This window comes from Numida meleagris, chromosome 2 (assembly GCF_002078875.1).
Source record: "Numida meleagris isolate 19003 breed g44 Domestic line chromosome 2, NumMel1.0, whole genome shotgun sequence".
Taxonomy (NCBI): domain Eukaryota; kingdom Metazoa; phylum Chordata; class Aves; order Galliformes; family Numididae; genus Numida; species Numida meleagris.
Window position 1 is genome coordinate 30,237,500 of NC_034410.1, and position 18,905 is coordinate 30,256,404.

The 18,905-nt window shown below is 38.8% G+C and overlaps 1 long non-coding RNA gene across 1 annotated transcript in view; it reads left to right on the forward strand.

The window, feature by feature from the left end:
- LOC110394480 overlaps nucleotides 1-18,905 on the forward strand; it is a 54,798-nt gene that overhangs the window by 10,667 nt on the left and 25,226 nt on the right. Inside the window, exons 2-4 of the long non-coding RNA XR_002435650.1 lie at nucleotides 8,458-8,563; nucleotides 8,737-8,922; nucleotides 18,791-18,878. This is a non-coding gene — a long non-coding RNA (uncharacterized LOC110394480). The remainder of the gene's footprint in view (nucleotides 1-8,457; nucleotides 8,564-8,736; nucleotides 8,923-18,790; nucleotides 18,879-18,905) is intronic.

The window sequence follows — 18,905 nt, forward strand, 5'->3', positions numbered from 1 at the left end:
TTTCCTTTAGGTATGAAATCAGAAAGTAAACAATTGTTACAATATTCAGAACTTACAAAAAAAAAAAAAAGACAAATCAGTCAAAACAGTCTGCATCACCCCCATTTAAAAAAAAAAAAGTTATTTCCAACAGAAACAACTATCAACGTTGCTATACTTCTCTAAGTAAATTTTTTTCTTTGTCATTCACTCTTCTCATATCATCTTTTTTCTCTTCCACAATTGTTATTTTTCAGGTACATTTCCTTCTTTTCCACACCCACAGGTATCAGCTCTGATGGCAAACAGCTGGTTTACCTGCTTCTATATTCCGGATAAATGTGTGCTTGTTTTCTTTGGGTGTAAGAAGGGAAAAATATTTGCAGTATTTTCTAGCCTGTTCAGAACTCAGTATTTAAAGTCAGTCTTTGGGTTCAGACCCATTACTGTAGCAACATATTATACTTCACTCCTGCTCTTGAGTAAAATAAGCTGGATCCTGACCTTGAACCTAGTGTTTGTACAAAGCTTTAAATGCTTTTCTTGTGCACATTTAACCCCAATGTTACAGTTGTAGGGTCAGAAGAAGGTGACAGATGCTATTGCATGCTTCCTAATGTAGGTGATTAATTATGAATAGGCATCTTTGCATGGACTAGACCTGAAAATTTCATCTCACTTCCTTAGTGTGGCTCTTGGCAGACCTAGAAGAGCATCGTTGCTGATTCAAGCCAGCTAGCATCTGTTGTGTTTATCACAGATTTCCCTACATAAAGTAACCATTCAGGCTGATAAAAAGCAGTGAAATTTCAGTACAGCATCATGCTGGGAATCTGGATCTCAAATAAACAAATATTGCCATCAATATCCTCAGCATTATATAGCAGTTATTAACATCAAGCTTACATACTGTAATTTTATTTCTTAAACTATACAGATAGTGCTTAGATGTATGGATTTATTATCACATTTGGCATATATTATTTATAGCATAAGAAAGGTGAAGCATCCTGCGGCATGCATGTAAAGATTAGGATTTATTGTCCAGGAATCCTTGAACAATTTTATCAAAAGCCCATTTCTAGGTGGTGTTTTTCTGCAATAAATCATACAGCAGAAATCTATCAGTGGACACCAAGAGGAGATAAATGAGAGCAGAGGAAAGAGGGTCATCACAGAATTTTTTTTCTGTATCATGACCTGTCATTGGCAGAAATCCATTTATTATTGTACACAAATGACTTTTTTTTTCCCTTACTCACTGGTTTTGCCATTCTGGGGACTGTTATCTAAAATAAAATGAAAACTTCACAGGATGTAAGCTTTCAGAAACCATGAAAACAGAGATAACTTAAAGACCAGAGATGCAAAGACTAAAGCTACTTCTCTTTCTCTCTTCCCATCCCTGTTCTCTCTCTCTCTTTTTTTCTTTCCTCTACTCTCTACAAACGAAAAAAAAATTGTTTTACAGTTTTTATTATGGAAACTGGGGAAGATGACCGTAAACCCAGTCCCATGGAGGTAAATGAAAGAATTACTAAACTTAGTTGTCTGGTATATGTAAAGAAGGAGGTGGAATTCTGTATTGCCCACATGGGAGTGGGTGAACTCCAGCTGAGCTATGTTTACATCAGTTAAAGTTATTCAGAAAATCTCCGAACTTTTTTAATGAAATAAATTTTCCTTTGCCTCTAAGAAAGGGCTAGTGGGGGGAAGGGATAAGGAGGGCTGATATGTAGTATTTTTGGCTAGAGTGAGATTAACCAAAATGGGGAGGAGCACTGCAACTTCAGTGAATATTACTATCCAAACTGCTCTGGTGTCCTGCAGAATGATCCACTCATGCTCCACGCAGCTGGGAGGGCCCTCACACAATGTGGAATGATGCCTGGAGTTGGGCTTCTGGGAACGAAGAGGAGTGGAAAGATGCAGTTTTTTAGAGGATATGGGAGAAATTTTTATAATGCAACAGCTAAAACTTTAATGCTAATCAACATCGGGAGGGTTTTTTACATTTGAATCTCTTCCTTTGTACAAGTAATGTACCACAGGGGCCTAGACTAATTGCGCTCTTTCTGGAAAGCTTTGGTCATTTCCACTTTATTATTTCAAAATTTTATCACAAAGATTTGCCTTTATCTGTTTACCTTCTGGACGTGTGCCATGAGCATCTTTCTCTCCCTGGGCTGGATAAAGAATAGGCAGAAATGCTGGTAGGGTCTACATTCTTTGAAAAGAAGTGAAACGAGGAATTAATGCCCATTCCTGTGTGCAAACTGATGGTTCAATTACTCATCAACAGAGAAAAGGACTGTTATATGACTGCAGTGAAGATATTTCTGCAAGTCAGATACCAATATCCTTCCTTCCCAGTGTTGGATTGTCAGCTCTACACTACAATGTATGAGATATTGACCCCATGGAAAACAGTTCTAGCTGCTGGACACATCTCTATACTGTTAGTCTCTTTCTGATGCTGATATTTAACATTTAAAAAAATCCAGATTTTAATAAGTTTTTTACTTTTCTATTTTTCTTATCACTAAGGTTTTAGTTACTGAAGAAATTTGCCAAGTAACTGGTAACAATTACTTTTTAATACTTTTCAATAATTCTGTCACAAGAAAACACATGATGCTGTTGTAATATATAGTTCACTAGGTTAATACTGTGTATTTACTTAATTTATGGGGAGAAAAAAAAAGAGTATTGAAAATGAGCAATCCAGACTGATAGCAGGAAGTAAAATGTAAAAGCCAGTCAGAAGAAAGCTTTTTTTTCTGTTGTATATAGAGAAAAAGTATTGCTGACTTCATGTGGGCCAGGATTTAATGCTCCCATTTCTATTTGAAAAGATCTTGATTTTTTTACTGTAATAGTAGAGAAGGTTACAAGAGAGGCTACACTGTTCAAAAAGCCATGAGCTGTAAATATATTTTGCATTGAACCCATGCAAATCTTGCATGTGTGAAAATTACACCTTTATGTTTGTTCCATGCAGCCAGTAACAATCACACATGCAGATTTGATTTTAATGGTTCCCAACACATGTGCAGATTTTTAATCTTTCAGGATTAAACTTTAACCATTTTTTAATCTTTCAAACTCTCCAAGAAATATTGTAGTTTTTGATCATTTTCTGTGTTACTTGTATAAATCCTTTGCGCTAAAGGAGGAAATTATTCCAAAGCAGGAAAAGGTGATACACTAAAAGAAGGAAAAGTTGCCACTAGCATTCAGACACTATAGGAATCTCTTATTTTTTATTTTCTGTTGACTTCACTTTTGCCTTCAACTCTATTCAGATTTATTTAAAAAGATGTTCTTTAGTTGCGAGTTTCAACGGGGTTTCATAGGGAAAGCGTCCCTTCTCTGTGGTGTTTTCATTGCCAGGACCAAGTAGCACAGAAGTAAAATTATAACACGTTAAATAGTTGTTCCTCTTTCTTTTTAAACTTATGTTTTAATGTTGTGCTTTTACTTTTTTAACATCATAGATTCTGTGAATGGAAGTTCTCTCTGCTGCTAGCCATAGGAACTGGTTTAAATTGTGATTACTTGCCTTCATCCATGTATATTTTAAACTGATTTACGCTTCAGAAAACTTAATCCTTTTTTTTTTTTTTCAGATCTAAGATCATTGTTACACTTTTAATTCAAATCACTTAATTTTCTACTACCTGATCTTATTTTGTGGAGTCATAACAGCTACACACATGAACAGTAATTTCTGGCTGCCATATGAATTGAACAGCTCACCATATTTACCAACATTTCAACTTTACAGTAAACTCAGCTAAATGGATTAACCTGTGTGCAAAGCCGAACATTCTAAACATCCAGGGCACCTATTTGAATAATGAATTGTATAAGAATATAAACTTATGCTTGTAAACAAGCGAAAAAAAGCTACAAGGCAACTTACAAGTTTTTAAGTTCTTGAGACTTGAATTCATCTTAAATCTATGTATTTCTTCACTGCAGAATGAAAATAAGCAGTAAAATAAGTAGTAGTTTACACTGCTGCAGTCTAGCTTCTTTTTGGGGGAAGACAGTTTGTATCTTTCTTTTTAGTGTTTTGGTTGAAACCTTTAATTATAACCAATTGAATCTCCTTAAAGATTAGGAGGCCCACATAGGCAGGTCGTACATACCCAGTTATTATCTAGAGCTCAACCACAGATTAATGTGGGTGAATTTTCTATGATATCATGCACTTTTACCTATTATGAAAACTTAAGATATACGCCACATAACCTTTCATTTTAATATTCATGCTGGTTTTAAGTGTCTCATTCTCATATGTGCTACAATCAAATGTTTCCTTGGGGCAAATCTTGTTCCACTGGCTGCAAGTTGGATGCAGTAACACTGGGATTATTTCAAATGGGGAGGATGTGGCTGCAAAGTGATTAAAGGAACTTGACAGTTACAGGAATCATGGGAATTGCAAAAGCAGATTATGAGAAGCCAATTCTCCAGGGCCTTGCAAAAATGTCAGCACAAATGGCACTGGGGGTGGGGTATGGATAACCTGAATGGAAAAATGTCTGACAGCGTCCACCCAAATATGGATCACATCTTGACATCAAACTGAATACTTCCATAGGTATTTCATGGAAATGGCAAGACTCTTTTGGTTGTTCTGCTTTGGACATGGGTAGGCAGTTGATAGGGAAGAAATGAGCAGGAAACATAAACAAAGAGGTTCCTGACATTGGCACAGCGAGTGGCTTAACTACTTTGTTTCTGGAGTTCACACAGTGAATGAAGAGAAGCAATATTTCCCACTGGACACTCTTGTTCTGTGGGACAGAGACAAGAGGCTGGAGGTCTTCCCTTTTCCCTCCATCTCTGTAGACAGATTCTGTGGCAAAGTAAGCTTGTTGGAGTGTATCTGGAGTAAAACTCTTGGCCCCTCCTTCCATGCTAAACCCTTAAGACTAACGTGCGCTCTGTTTGTAAATAATTTTGGCAGACAGCGAACCTGCAGAGGTATGTATATCTCTATGTATATCACATAAGAAAAGTGTTTTGGAGTTAAATACAATCAGATTGGTAAGCAACAAATGAATCAAATAAATTCCTTGTCTGCTTCTGTTTCACAGCCACAGAAATTCATTTGAAGGAGTAATCCCTTATGTACGCTGTCTGTGAGACCATATTGTGTCTGCTTGGCTCAGCCTGCTTTACAAGTGAACAGTTTTGTTGTCCATATCTCCGCATCCCTCTTGAAATGTTAGTGCTTACCTCACCTATGAGATTTCTGTTCATAAAGTAAGGCGTGAATGTAGCTGAGGAACTTTAGTGTTAATGCAAGAGATTTAAAGATAAGAACTAGAAAACATACTTCAGACATCTAGCACTTTATATGAATTTTCTGCAGGGAAAGGTATCAACATATGTAGGAACTGGAACAATGAATAGGAAGTGCAAGGAAGTCTGTGGGGCTCCAGCCCCACATTCATCCATAGGATCCCACATTAGAGAATGTCTTTTACCACTCACCAAATTATCTAGGGAAAATGTAGGTATAGCAATTAAATTACTCTTTTTCTATTAATATCTATTCCTGAGACACCATGAGCAAGAGCTGTATGATCAGCATTATTATCCAAGGTTCTTACAAGCTCCTAGCTCTTTTCTCTCGGCCTCAGTCCACGAAAGGGCAGTATAGAGCCTGCTTGTGTAAGTTACCTCCTTCAATCTTTACTGTACTCTTCTTTACCTAGCATTAAAAAGAAAAAGCATAATCAAACAGGACATTGGATGTACTCTGCCCTGTCTTGCCCACAGCAGCTGACCTGTCCTCCCTTTAAAGGTGTCAGATTGCCAATAACTTAGGAAGGATGGGGAGTACTCTCTTTGCTTTATTTTTCAAATAGGCTTACAAAAGTGTTTATAACAGTGCAAACTTAAAGATAAGGCAAAATTGGAAATGTGAGTTTTAGCAACAAAAAGTGACAAACCTAAGCTATTTTCCACTTTCTTTGAAAATGAAATGTTTGAGCAGATAAAATGCTTAGACTGGAAATGACTCTGCAAGCCTTAATGTTGTTTTTCATATCCGTTTTTTTTTCTTTTAAGGAGGAGCAAAGAAAATTCTACTGGTCAAATTCCTCACAATATTCAGTGCTCTCTGCTCCTTTTTTACTGAGGAGGGCTCACATGAGAGAATGGGCTTAAACAATAATGTCATGGAGCAGGTCTTTAATCATTTCTCCCTTTAAGTAGCAAGAAGACCCGTGGATGGAGCCTATATAGTGAGGGGAAAAGTAGAATCTGTTTCAGAAAAACGTGGCAGAGTATCTTCAGGAAAAGTGTGATGAGATTATAATTTTGACTTATGATTTTGAAAGATAAAATAATGACTGGATACAATAAGATGATAAAGTGGTGTGTGTCTTCATAGGGATTGTACTAAAACCAGCCCCCTCTTATCCACGCTGGAAGAGGATCATAGCCACAATTTATAATATTGAAAAAACTGTTTTTATCAAATCTTTTCCCATTACAGTGAAAGAGATCGGTGCGGAAATTCACAGGCAATCTATTTTTCAAAACTTCCTATCTACAAGTCCCAGAGAAACATAGGGCAGTGTATCATGTTCCCAGCACTTACGGATCTAATTGGGATATTGTTCTGTACACGCTGTTAGACACTGTAGTGACAAGGCGAATCTTAGCCAACATTGGCAGAGTGCCAGCCCATACCTTCTGCGAACAAAGTGTAGGGCAATTAAAGTGTAAGCGCTGAAGGAACACTGCTGAGAGAGCACAAAAATAGCCTTCAAGGAAAGCACTTGGAAAACATATCTCTTTGGCATACTGGAGGATTATTGTTCCAGATGTTCATTTCTTTCCCTTGTATCTTCCTTTGAAGAAGACCTTGTTTCCCTCATTGGTGTCTTTATGCATTAGGGAATTCTGAGGATTCGTCGGGGAACGGGAGATTTTTTTTCTGGGGACAGCGAAGACTCATTTTTCCATTATGAGAATTGAAGTGAGAGGACGTAAAAGAGAAAGAGGTTTGGGAAATATGTTATAAAATGGCGCTTTTTGCAAAATACTGTTGTTGAGAGGCCCTGCACACATATTGCAGGCTGCAGAATGCAATGCAAAGCAGTCATATTCTGCACACAGCTACTTATTCATACTGAAACTAGTCAAATGGCGTGTTGCAAAAAAAAAAAAAAAAAAAAAAAGCTTGTCAAAATGAAAGCCCTTAAGAGGTGGGATCTCCCCACATCCTCCAAACGGGTCTGCATTACTAAACTGATTCCATAGTCACATTATTAGCGATTTGGGCAACCTATGTTGAATATCAAATCTTGCACCACAAATGATCCAGACACCGTTTTTTGTGACGTTTAGTAAGAAAATCTAACAGAGATGAAATATTACTTTTAATTACTTTTAATCCAAATATTGGATTAGTGAGGAAAGAATGAGTGAGCTGGGGATTAGCTTCTGGAATTAAAGACTACACAGATGTTCAAACATCACTTCCATTCTGTCCTGGTCCAAACTACTGACCACAACTTGCATTTTCCTTTCATGCATAAATGTTCCTTTGTAGCAGGTATGTGTGCTTTTAAAGATCAAAACAGAGGCCTTTACTGAATCTCTGTCTACCCCAAATAGTCTTCTGTTGTTGCTTTTTTTCCTCTCAGAATGTATTCCTCTAATGAGATTTTGTCAGCTCTTTTACATATGCAATTTATTTTTTCAATATGATTGTACATGGAAATATTTTTCTTATAATCCTGAAGTTTGGACGAAAATTTGCATACCATCTCTCTAATAGCAACAGCAGGAGTTACAGAAATAAGCTACTGCACACAAGGACAACTACATATGTATTTATTAGTCCGAACCTTTCAGAGGTAACGTCCAAATTCTTTCCTAAAATGAATTTCTTCACATCACACCTATGTCAAGTCAGCGGCAGTAGATAGCTTACTTTAATTTGCATTTGAAATTGAATATTTAAAAAAAAAAAACATTTATTCTGCAGGAAGAAAAGGTTACATTGTAGAGGTCAAAATTTAATAATTTTGTTTTTATGGAGCAAGCCATTGGGATATTATAATGATGTGTCAGCTAAGCACCTACATGGCTCTACAAGGTCAAACAGAGAGTTATAAGGGGCATATTTTATGTATGTTTCTTGTGAGTGTTGTCCTAGCACAATCCGACCCCCCCTAATAAAACATTTTACTGCTTTACAATAATACAGCTTTGTGTTTTGTAGGAATTCTTTTTTTTTTTTTTTTGCTTTGAATGAATGCTAAATTCATACGAATGTCAATAATAAAAATTTACCCGGTTCTTCCTGAGGTCACTTAATGACATTGTTAAGATTCTTAATGTAGCTACTAGGTGAAAGAGCTGCCAGGACTGCATAAAGGATGAGTTGTTCTCCTCCTGCCATGGCCCCAGCTGATTTACAACCACTTTGTGTTTGATGTTGGACAGGACAATTTCATCAGTCTCCAGCCCTTGTGATCATGTCCCAAAATGACTAGTCAGGTGAAGCCCTAGCTGAAGATTGCTTGTCACCTGTAGGAAGTAGCTGTCTGCTGTGAGTAGTCTTTACTCATAAATGTAATCATCTGTTAGTTATTCACTGAGCTATACTTCATGGCCTAGATGTAGTAGTGGGGATAATATACAAACACCTCACAAGGAAAATGCTTTGAAACAACAGATGTGTCCGTTGAAAACCTTTTTTTTTTTTTTTTTTTTTTTCAACAGGACAGCATCTCAAACGGAAGTAACGGGCTTCCAAGTTCATCTCCGAAGGTTACTTCAAAAACCCTGTCAGAGCACTCCTCCTCGAGTGATTCACTGCCGCAAATGGCCTGTGGTTAAAAACAATGGTTTCTTAAAAGTCCTACACCAGCATGGTTGTGATGATTTAAGGCAGTCAGAAGAAGGCAGGTATAAACCTTTTATGCACTGTTGCTTTGAAAGGGTGTGTGATGTTACGATAGAGCTATCTGAGAGAAGAGTATGATAATACAGCCGTGTCTCTAGGGACAAATTCTAATTTGTTTTGGTTAAATTCATTGAAATCGGGGAGAATGTGTCTATTTCTGGTACAAGTGATGCATTTTCATCACATCCAGACATGTAACTTGGCATGAAATAACAAATACTCTTCGATTTCTGGTATTTGTTTGGGCTTAACCTGACATTTGTTTTCTTATTTTATAATAAATACAGTTCTTGGTGCAGAACAAGAGTAACTAGTAATAATTCTGTAAAAGCATTATAAAATTGCCAAAAGGAAAAGTGGTGCTGTTATTAGGCCAATACCACTGTAAATGATAAATTAAAAAGGCAACATGAAGAGGCTGAAAAGTAGTGACAGCCACAATGAGTACATTTTCTCCTTTCTCAGTGTGAGATCACAGTGCAAGAATATGTGAACTTAGAATCCCTTTGTGAAATCTGTGCTCATTTTAGCTGTCACTGCTGCAGGTGATGAGCACTCACAACCTGTTGTTTCTGCTTTGTGCTTATGAAAATGCAAGGAATAAGTTCTGGTAACAAAGGAGTAAATATGCTGATAAATATAATCATTTAGCTAATGGGGAATTCTGAATAGCATTTGGAATATATCCAAGAACTGTGATATAAAAGGCAGACAGATATTTAATTTCTTATATTGTAGTTGGGGAAACAAGTATGTCATTTCAAATGTTTTAGTTACTTAAGGACACTTCAAAGATTAGAATATGTACTATTTTTCCTCCGCAAATTTCTTTAAGGTCTGCTTTCAGTATTCCTTTTACTACATAATAAAGTATACCCATCGAAAAAAATCTGTTTAAACTACAATTTCAGATAGCTCAAAATGCAGAAGACAAGGATTTGAGGCTGCCGGTTTATTTTGCTAGGGAGAAAGAGGTGATTTACAAATCTCAGATCTACTATATATGTGAAACTTCAAACTTTGAAATCAGAGGATGTGGAAAATTGATATCTCATCTGAGAAGAGTACTCCAATTTATGTTTTTCTTAAATAGGAAAGCCTAGAAGTATTGTGCCATACATGAACAGTTCAGCTGTTTTTCCACAAATTTTCAAGCCATATTCTCTTAGTACAGCTCCTTATATTAATAATTTATATAAATCTTTAATAGGACCTGCATTTTAGTAGTGCATTTAGGGAGAGATTACATATTTTGTCTCTAAACCTGTGTATACTTGTTTCCATTACCTTCTTAAGTTTGCTTATGTGGATTTACAGTTCCAACTTTTCTCTTTATGCCTGGAAGTTCCTGAGACTTATATCAGCTTTTAGCATGACACAGAACTTTTTGCAGAAAAGCTTTGCCCTACTGTGGCAGCCTTTTAATGTCCATCCATTCTGTTGAGCACAAAACTGAGAGCAACAGGGCAGTAACAAACAGACTTTTTATCCTTTTGCTGTTTTTTTTTTTAACTACAAATTCAATATCATTAAGTGCCTGTAGAGTTAGTATTGCTCTAGTTAGCACAGTGATATGTTTTTATTATCCAGAAGGGGGAAATCCTTCTCAGAAAGGTATCTTGCAGGAGATGCCTGATGACTGACTCCTCCCTGACTGCAATAGTATGAGCAGGCACCATGGTAATAAAGGAGCTACATTTAGTAAGGTTTCTCCAAGTAAAACAAATAGAGGCAATTGAAGGAGCTCTTTCTAGTGCCCAAAGCTTTTGTCTCCATGACTGTGTATAAGTGCAGAAAAACTAACTTACATACGGATATTCCATTTCTCCCTGAAGAGCACTGAGTTACACAAGTTGTACCTTGTTCTCAGCACTCTTCCACAGAACTGTTCATAGAACAAGTTTTACTGTTTTAGCTTTTCTAACAATATGTCTTGTGCTGCCATCCCAAAGACTGTACGCAGAGGTAACACCTTTAGTGCTGCTTTATTTTTTCCCCTACCTCTTTGTTTCACAGACCTGTTACATCCTGTCTTAAACTAGGGCTGGATACAGGTAGAACAGCAGCGATCTTTTGGTAAACATTAGCACAGTCTTCAGTACACGCAATAAATCATCAGTGTTGTTCTGCTGTAAATCGACCAAGAACAGTAAATTTTTCAAACTCAACCTGTTGTTTTACTGTATGTTTACTGCCAGAGAAGGCCTTAGGAGACTTTTGAAAGGAGTAGCAATGAAATTTCTGGATATAGTATGTTATTGCATGGTGCCTTTTTCTCACCAATTTCTCTGTAAGCACCCACATTTCCCAGCAATTTCATGCAGCATCCATCACCCACTGCCCAACACACTACTTCTTTGTCAACTCAGGGTGTTATTTTAGGTCTCTGTTTTTTGCCCGTAAAAACAGCATCTCAGAAATCGGTCCCTGTAGTGGCTGTGATGTCTATCACTGACTTCATGAGTGCCAGGATCTTGTTGGTGCAATTGTGGCTTATGTGACCATAGAAAATGCCTGTTTGCCTAGGTACAATGGTGAATCTCTAGAAAGGCTCTGTCACGCTGTAGCTACAGGGATAGGATGGTTTTCCAGGAGCTCTGGCACCCACTACTGTCATGGGGAGTAGCATTAGCATATTCTCACTAGCCTGTGCATATATGAGAACTTGAGTCTTTGCCAGCAGTGGTGTTGAATGGTTAGGGATACTTATTGTTAGTACAACTGAAATGCCCTCTTTCATTCCCACCTTTGAATTAACATGTATTTTCATTTAAAGTAGTACATATTTACACTTGTCATTTTTCTAACTGAGGCTCTTCTTGTGAAAAGACTTTTTTCTGTAGTTTTCTTTGAATATGTTTCTTCTCACTCACATATATTCCTCTACCTGTAATTTTTTCCCCTTCTTTCATTCTCTTCTTCACTCCCACTGAAAAGATGACTGCAGAAGCAGCAACATGTTCTTTTCCAGTGCCATGGCTTTGTGATTTTTTTGTTGTCGGTATTCCACATCATAACATCATGTAGAGCACTAGCAGTTAAAGAGCTAATGTCCTGCGGACTGCCTTTTTTGGGTGTTTTGGTTCTCCAAGGGGGAAGCGAGGAGCTGCACTCCCCAGGGTTCTTTGCATCTGGAAGGGCTGGTGAAGCCTCCTGGGAGACCAGGAGTCTCTCCCTTCCTACCCAGCGGAGAAGCATGTGGTCCCGCTGCAGCTTATGGAGTAAGAATCTCAGCTTGTAACTCTCTCTGTTTGATTTACTGGCCTCAATTTCGATATAATATTTAGTAAATTAACATTATTCCTCAGATTGGTGCCGCTGTTTTGTTTTAGATCCGTTTACGAGTTCCCTACCTTTCCCCTTTTCCCTTTGTCTTCCCCAGGGCGTGGGCCCGCAGCTCCCCTGCCGCACTAGCTGCTGGACTAGTCCGGGCTGGCCCCTAAACTGCCAATTTACTTTTTCCCTCCTTTCTCTCTTAACTGGGCTTGTGGGCCTACTGTCCCCCTGTCATGGATGCAGATCCTTAGATAACACCGTGACATCCAGGCTAGTTGCACATGTGTTTCTTTCCTGTCTTTTAGCTTGATGTACATCCACCAGTGAAGACGGAGAGATAATTCTGCACTAGATCTAGAATCATCAGTTTGCTATTTCTCATTTAATGGATCTTGCAATTTTGTTCCAAATCTAGAAGACTGTTAAGATTTTTCCAAATATTGATATAGACAGTCTCAGGTGAAAGAGTGACTTCCTGTAAACAGTATTGATTATTGCTTTGAGAATTCCCAATATATAACACAAAAACTATCAGAAAGTTACAAAACATAAAGACCGTAATATAAGTGGCCATTATAAACAGTTGAAATGAACTAAAATAATAATAAAAAAAACACTTATATGTACCATTGCTAGGTATTGTAAAGTTTATTTTTGTGAGATTCATCCTAAGATAAGGATCATTTAATCTATACAGTGCCCATCAGGCATTCTTTTCATCACGAAAATCTTTCTAAGGAAACTCTTGCTTTTCCCTACTTGTGAATCACAGTGTTGTGGTCTCTGCAGAAAAACTCTCAGAAAAGAGAATTAGTATCTACTTCTAAACTTTGCAGATACAATAAAACAGCATCAGCAGACTTATGAGAGTCTTTATTTTAGAAGAGAGAGTTTTACCTGATTTTTAATCATTTAGAAGACAAATGCATTAGTCTAAATTAGTCATCCTGGCTTCAGTTTACAGGAATGTATGAAGAGGCTCTACATATCAGTACATGATGATTCAACACATCCTAAGATAGGCCAGATGAATCATCTTTTGGAGGTGTGCATTGCTTTTGATGGCTTTAGAAGTAATTTAGCATATTGAGCTCAGCCACAGGCACCTGCTTTGAAGATTCTCAGCTTAGGGTATCTGAATTCCACCCATGTGTATCTACTGTCCTGAGCTTTTCCACATTAGCTGAGTAGAAATGGAGACCAGTGAACCATGGAGAAGCACATCAGCATGTTTTCTGAGGTTGCAAGCCAGGCTGATGGAGAGGGTTTTTCACAGAGCTGAGCTCCCCTGTTTTAGCACGCTCACCAACTCTGCACTGACTTCTAGGGTCTCCTGTTATGCTTCAGGAGAGGAACTAAAAGAAATATCTTGTGTTAGTGAAAACATTGGATTTATTCTGCTGTCCTTGAGTTCCAGCAAGTGAATTCCCATTCAGCCAGTCTGTGGATTTAGAAATAAATTTTATCTCTGTGAAATGGCTTGAGGTTCCTCAAATGCTTTTAGTTTGCAAAGAACTCAAATTGTTTCAAATGCTTGCTGTGATATTTAAACTAAATAATAATTAAAAAAAATACTAAAATGAAAAATGAATGACTCAATTCATATGGTAATATACAGCTCATGATGAGCTCATTCTGAAAAAGATTTGCCTGAGCCTGTTCACTAGTAGTGTAATCAAATAATTCTGTTGCTCTGCTAATAACTTCTACAATTCCAGTGCTACATATGATGCTTACCTTTGCTAATAACCTTTGACCAACATGCAGTTTTCTGTATCATAAAAACTTAGTAATAAAAAGGAGATTTTATAACCAACAACTTTCAGTAAGTTTGCAGATAACTCCAAGCAGGGAGGAAGTGTTGATCTGCCTGGGGGTAGGAAGGCCATTCAGAAGGCGCTGGACAGGTTGGATTGATGGGCTGAGGCCAATTGTATGAGCTTCACCAAGACCAAGTGCCAAGTCTTGCACTTCGGTCACAACAAACCCATGCAATGCCACAGACTTGGGGCAGAGTGGTTGGAAAGCTGCACAGAGGAAAAGGATCTGGGGGTGTTAATTGACAACCTGCTCAACATGAGCCAGCAGTGTGCCCAGGTAGCCAAAAAGGCTAACGGCATCCTTGCTTGTGTCAGAAACAATGTAGTCAGCAGGACTAGGGAGGTGATTGTCCCTCTGTACTCGGCACTGGCAAGGCCGTACCTTGAGTACTGCGTTCAGTGTTGGGCCTCTCACTACAAGGAAAACATCGAGGTCCTGGAATGCCTCCAGAGAATGGCAACAAAGCTGTGAAGGATCTGGAGCACACCTCTTACAGGGAGAGGCTGAAGGAACTCAGATTATTTTATCTGGAGGAGACATTATTGTTCTCTACAACTGCCTGAAAGGAGGTTGTAGGGAGTTGGGTGTTGGCTGCTTTTCCCAGGGAACTAGCAGTAGGAGAAGAGCTAAGGGCCCGAAATTGCACCAGGGAATGTTCAGCTTGGATATTAGGAAAAATTTCTTCTCAGAAGAAGTGGTGATGCACTGGATCAGGCTGTCCAGGGAGGTGGTGGAGTCACCATCCCTGGAGGTGTTCAAGAATTGTGGAGATGTGGCACTGAGGGACATGGTTAGTGGGTATGGTGGTGATGGGTTGACAGTTGGACTTGATGATGTTATTGGTCTTTTCCAACCTTAGCAATTCTGTGATTAAATGATTCTGTGATTCAACTGATGATGAAAAAATGTAGTTTTATACTTGATGGAAAATTCATCATTTGATCTTAGTTGGATAAAATATTTGCCTCTTTGTGACTCCAGATGTTGTCACCGCAGCAGTTACTAACATGCTCTGATTTGAACCTGTACAAACGTGAGCCTTGAAAGTCAGCTAATATTGTTGAGATTGTTATTAAGATTTTTTCCAGTGCTGCGAAGGAGGTGAAAATGCTGGACATAATGTGCTTTCTTGTCCAAGGAAAGCAGAAACAGCTACTTGGGAAGAGCTAGGAAGTCTGTTGCAGTGGAAAAGTGATGTATGCATGAAGCAGATTTATAGAAAGTTGGCTGTGAAGACAAAGGATAAATGAATCTCTTTTCCCAAGAAGCAAGGTACTTTTGTTCCTGCTTCCCAGCTCCCATTACACTGTGATTACAAGCAATTTTCATAGTCATTGCTCTTGCATTTGAGGGTGGAAAGATAGTCATGCTTAGGTGTTGTCTCTGTGGCAACATAACTGCCCTGTTCCTGTCTTGATTCTACCTTGCCACATCTCTCTCCTCACATTCTGATCACGTCAGTATGAACAGCCCTTGCTAACCACTGACGAGGAGAAGACAAGGTCAGCAGCAAGACCTTCTCAGTTCATCTTCCTCCATCCACAGAGCGCGGAGCAGTTGTGCTGGCTGGTGCCTTGGTGGGAAGTAGGCAAGGACTTCGAAATGGCAGTCAGCAGGCACTTCTACTTCCTTTGGAAAAACACTTAAGAAGCCCTAGGTGGTGACTTCAAAGACTTTTTATTCACTGCCCAGAGGAATGGATATTTTGTAATACAAAATGAATCAAATTTCAAAGCCTGTAAAGGTCAAAAGCAGCCTCTGGCCAAACAAGAGGAAGAAGCTGATAGGAATTAGGCCTCTCCACAAGAGGCCACTTCAGCACAAACAACTCTTGTGAAGTCACACCTGCAAAGAGTTAACCACAAAGCCTGATGGATGAGAAGTGATCAGTCACTCCAGGGACAGGCAGGGACCAGAAAGGCTGGGCTGAGGCAGTTTTACTTGCTTTTATTCTTCAAGCCACTTTAGACTTGCTTGAGGTAGGCTGGTGAGCAGGAGTTTTCATTGCTGCTTAGGCTAGGTTGGACACTGCAGGAATAAAAAGCCCTGTGTGGCAATAGTACTTGCAGTATTTAAGAAAAGAAAGTGCAGGATATGGAAAGTCAGGGATAACTAAAACAGGAATTTGTCAATGTGCAGCAGCCTCCTCCCATCCCCAAATTAGTCCTCTCTGAGTTATAGCTAATATTATTTCTGTTTTCTACGTGGAACGGTACAGACCAATGTGATTTTTCAAAGGAACTGATTAAAAGGTACTCTGGTGTCACTGGTTTAAACTCTTTCCTCCCTGGGTGGAATACAAAGGATAGGAATAAGCACAATCATGCAAATATTCAGAATAAAAGGTTAAAGCAAGATTTTAGGTTGGCTGCCTTACTCAAGACCAATATATCACCATTAAACTCTTTATACTTTAGCTTATCATCAGATATTCTTGCCATTTCATAGAAAAAGCTGTATTTGATAAGTTTCCTTTTTCTGTGTAATGTTATTTTGGTATCTTGCTACCAGAAAAACAAAACAAAACCTGAACCAAAACAAACAATAAAACGAACAAACAACAACAAAATGGGTATCATGAGTTGGTACAGACTTCAAAAGAGAGAGAGAAATGCCTCATGAAACTTTTCTTATATTGTGTTGGTAGATAGGGAGTTGAACATGTGCCAGGGGTACCTTCTGGCAATAAGGAAGGTCAACAGCATACAGGGTTGTTTCAACAGGAAAAAAACCCAGTAGATGATTATTCCTCTTAACCTGGCACTTGCTTGAATGCATGTACAATACAGCATCCATTTTTGTGCCCCCACTGTGAGAAAACTGTTGATAACATGGAGAGGGTCCAACAGAGGGCCACCAAGATGGTCAGGGCTGCAGCACTTGCCAATGAGGAGAAGCTGAGGGAGCTGGGCTTCTTCAGCTCAGAGGGATGTCTTTCAGAGGGTCTGACAGCAGCCCAGGCTGTTGGGTTGAGTATTGAGAAGACAAGACATATTCCTCACAGTCACGACGGGAGAACAAGAGATGGTGGATATAAATGGAAAAAAGAGGCATTCAACTGCTTGTAAAGAAAAATATTTTCACCACTCTTGCAATGGAAGATGATGCTCAGAGAGGATTTGCCTCTCCCTGGAGATTTTCAGGACCAGATTGGAAAAAAGACGTGGAGCAACGTTGTCTGGCATTCAAGCTGAGTCTGTTTTTAGCAGGAGTTTGGATGAGAGATATCCTGAGATGGTCCTTTCCCATCTGAATTATGTGAGCAAGAGGTTACTACTCAGCTTTTTAGCTGCTGGATACTGGTCTCATTTTAATGGTCAGAAAACTCTGGGGACCAAAACTTTACATTTAAACAGATTTTTTAAACAAGTAGCTAATTTTGATAATCAGAAAAGTAGCAAAAGTATAAAATGAGGAGGAAAAAAAGAGAGAAATCCCTATTTTTATCAGCATTAGCTTGAAATTCCTTTGAAGGCAGCATCTGCCTTCACCTGAGAATAGTGGGTGAAAGAGAGCACAACTGTCCTCTTGACCAGGCTGAACAGAGGCAGCACTTCTGTTGCACTAGCCTGTGTCATGGCCTTCCATGTGAACAGCATCAGAACCATCACGCTTCAGCTGCCACCACAGGGTGCCTGCAAACAGAGGAGAGAGAAGCAGTGCTTTGTAGCTACCACCTGCAAACCTCTCATTATTGGCAGGTACTTTGCAATGGAGTACTAGAACAGGATAATTGCTGGAGATAGAATTGGCAAGAGCAGTATATGGGAGACACATTCAATTGCACATGAGTATGGTAGGTGAACTATAAAAAAAGCAACCCTGCCATTATATGTTGAACAGCCGGCAACTCTGGATCTTCCATTTTGTTTACAGCAGAACAGACAAAAGGCTTGTAGTGGCAGCAGTAAATAGCTTGGGGACTGGATGCCTTGTAAAGGTATTCTGGATGCCTTTATGAGCCATCGCTCAAACTTTGGTGACAACAACAGTGAGGCATTACAAGTTTATTTGCAAGATTAAGTCTAAATGTCATCCCCAGGGTGCAGTATAAAAACTAATTAATTTTTTTTATGTTTTATCGTTGAGATCACCATTCTCCATAGGAATTTGCATTTCTACATGACCCTTGTGTAAGCCAGCTTGCATGGGAGGGGGACCAATTTTGGTTTTGAGATTCATCAGCGGTGTTCTCCACCCTATTCAGATATTCCATTTCTTCCAAATACTCCACAAGCAGGTGTTATTCTGCAGCCAGCCTTAGTAGGAAAACAAGTGCTTCTATGAAAAATATAATTACTACTTTCTGTTATGTAAAGCTTTGCTATGAATTTGTGTCTTTCAGCTGCTCTACCATATAGATTTCTGAATATCTCATGTGAGAGAGATGAGTTTTTCCTCTAGTCATCCTGATATTTTAAAAACTTGTCTTGGAGTCCTTGACTTTATACCTCACCTCTTCTTTGGGTTGCAATGGATCTACTTATTAATTAGAACATTTGAACATTTTATTTGAGAAAGTTGTTGGGGAGGACAAGTGTAAACATCTACAGAGTGAGGACATACAACACTAGGACAGGAAAGTAAGAGAAGGAAATAAGCCACTACGACAGAGAAGTAAGAAAAAGACTGAAAAGTTAGATGAAATAGTGAAAAATACTTTTTACAATTTATTTTGCCATAAAATCTGAAACTTGGGGCCTTCCCCATGCAAAATTTTTGCCAGACATCCAAGATACATTTCAGTTTGAGACCTCTCTGCTCTCTCGCTAGATGGATGTCCTGAGGCAGAAGGGTGCTATCCTCTGGCTTTCTCACATCAGGAATGTCCACTTCAGAACTAGGAGAAGAGAGGCAACAGGTACACCAAATGGGGGAGCATGCATGG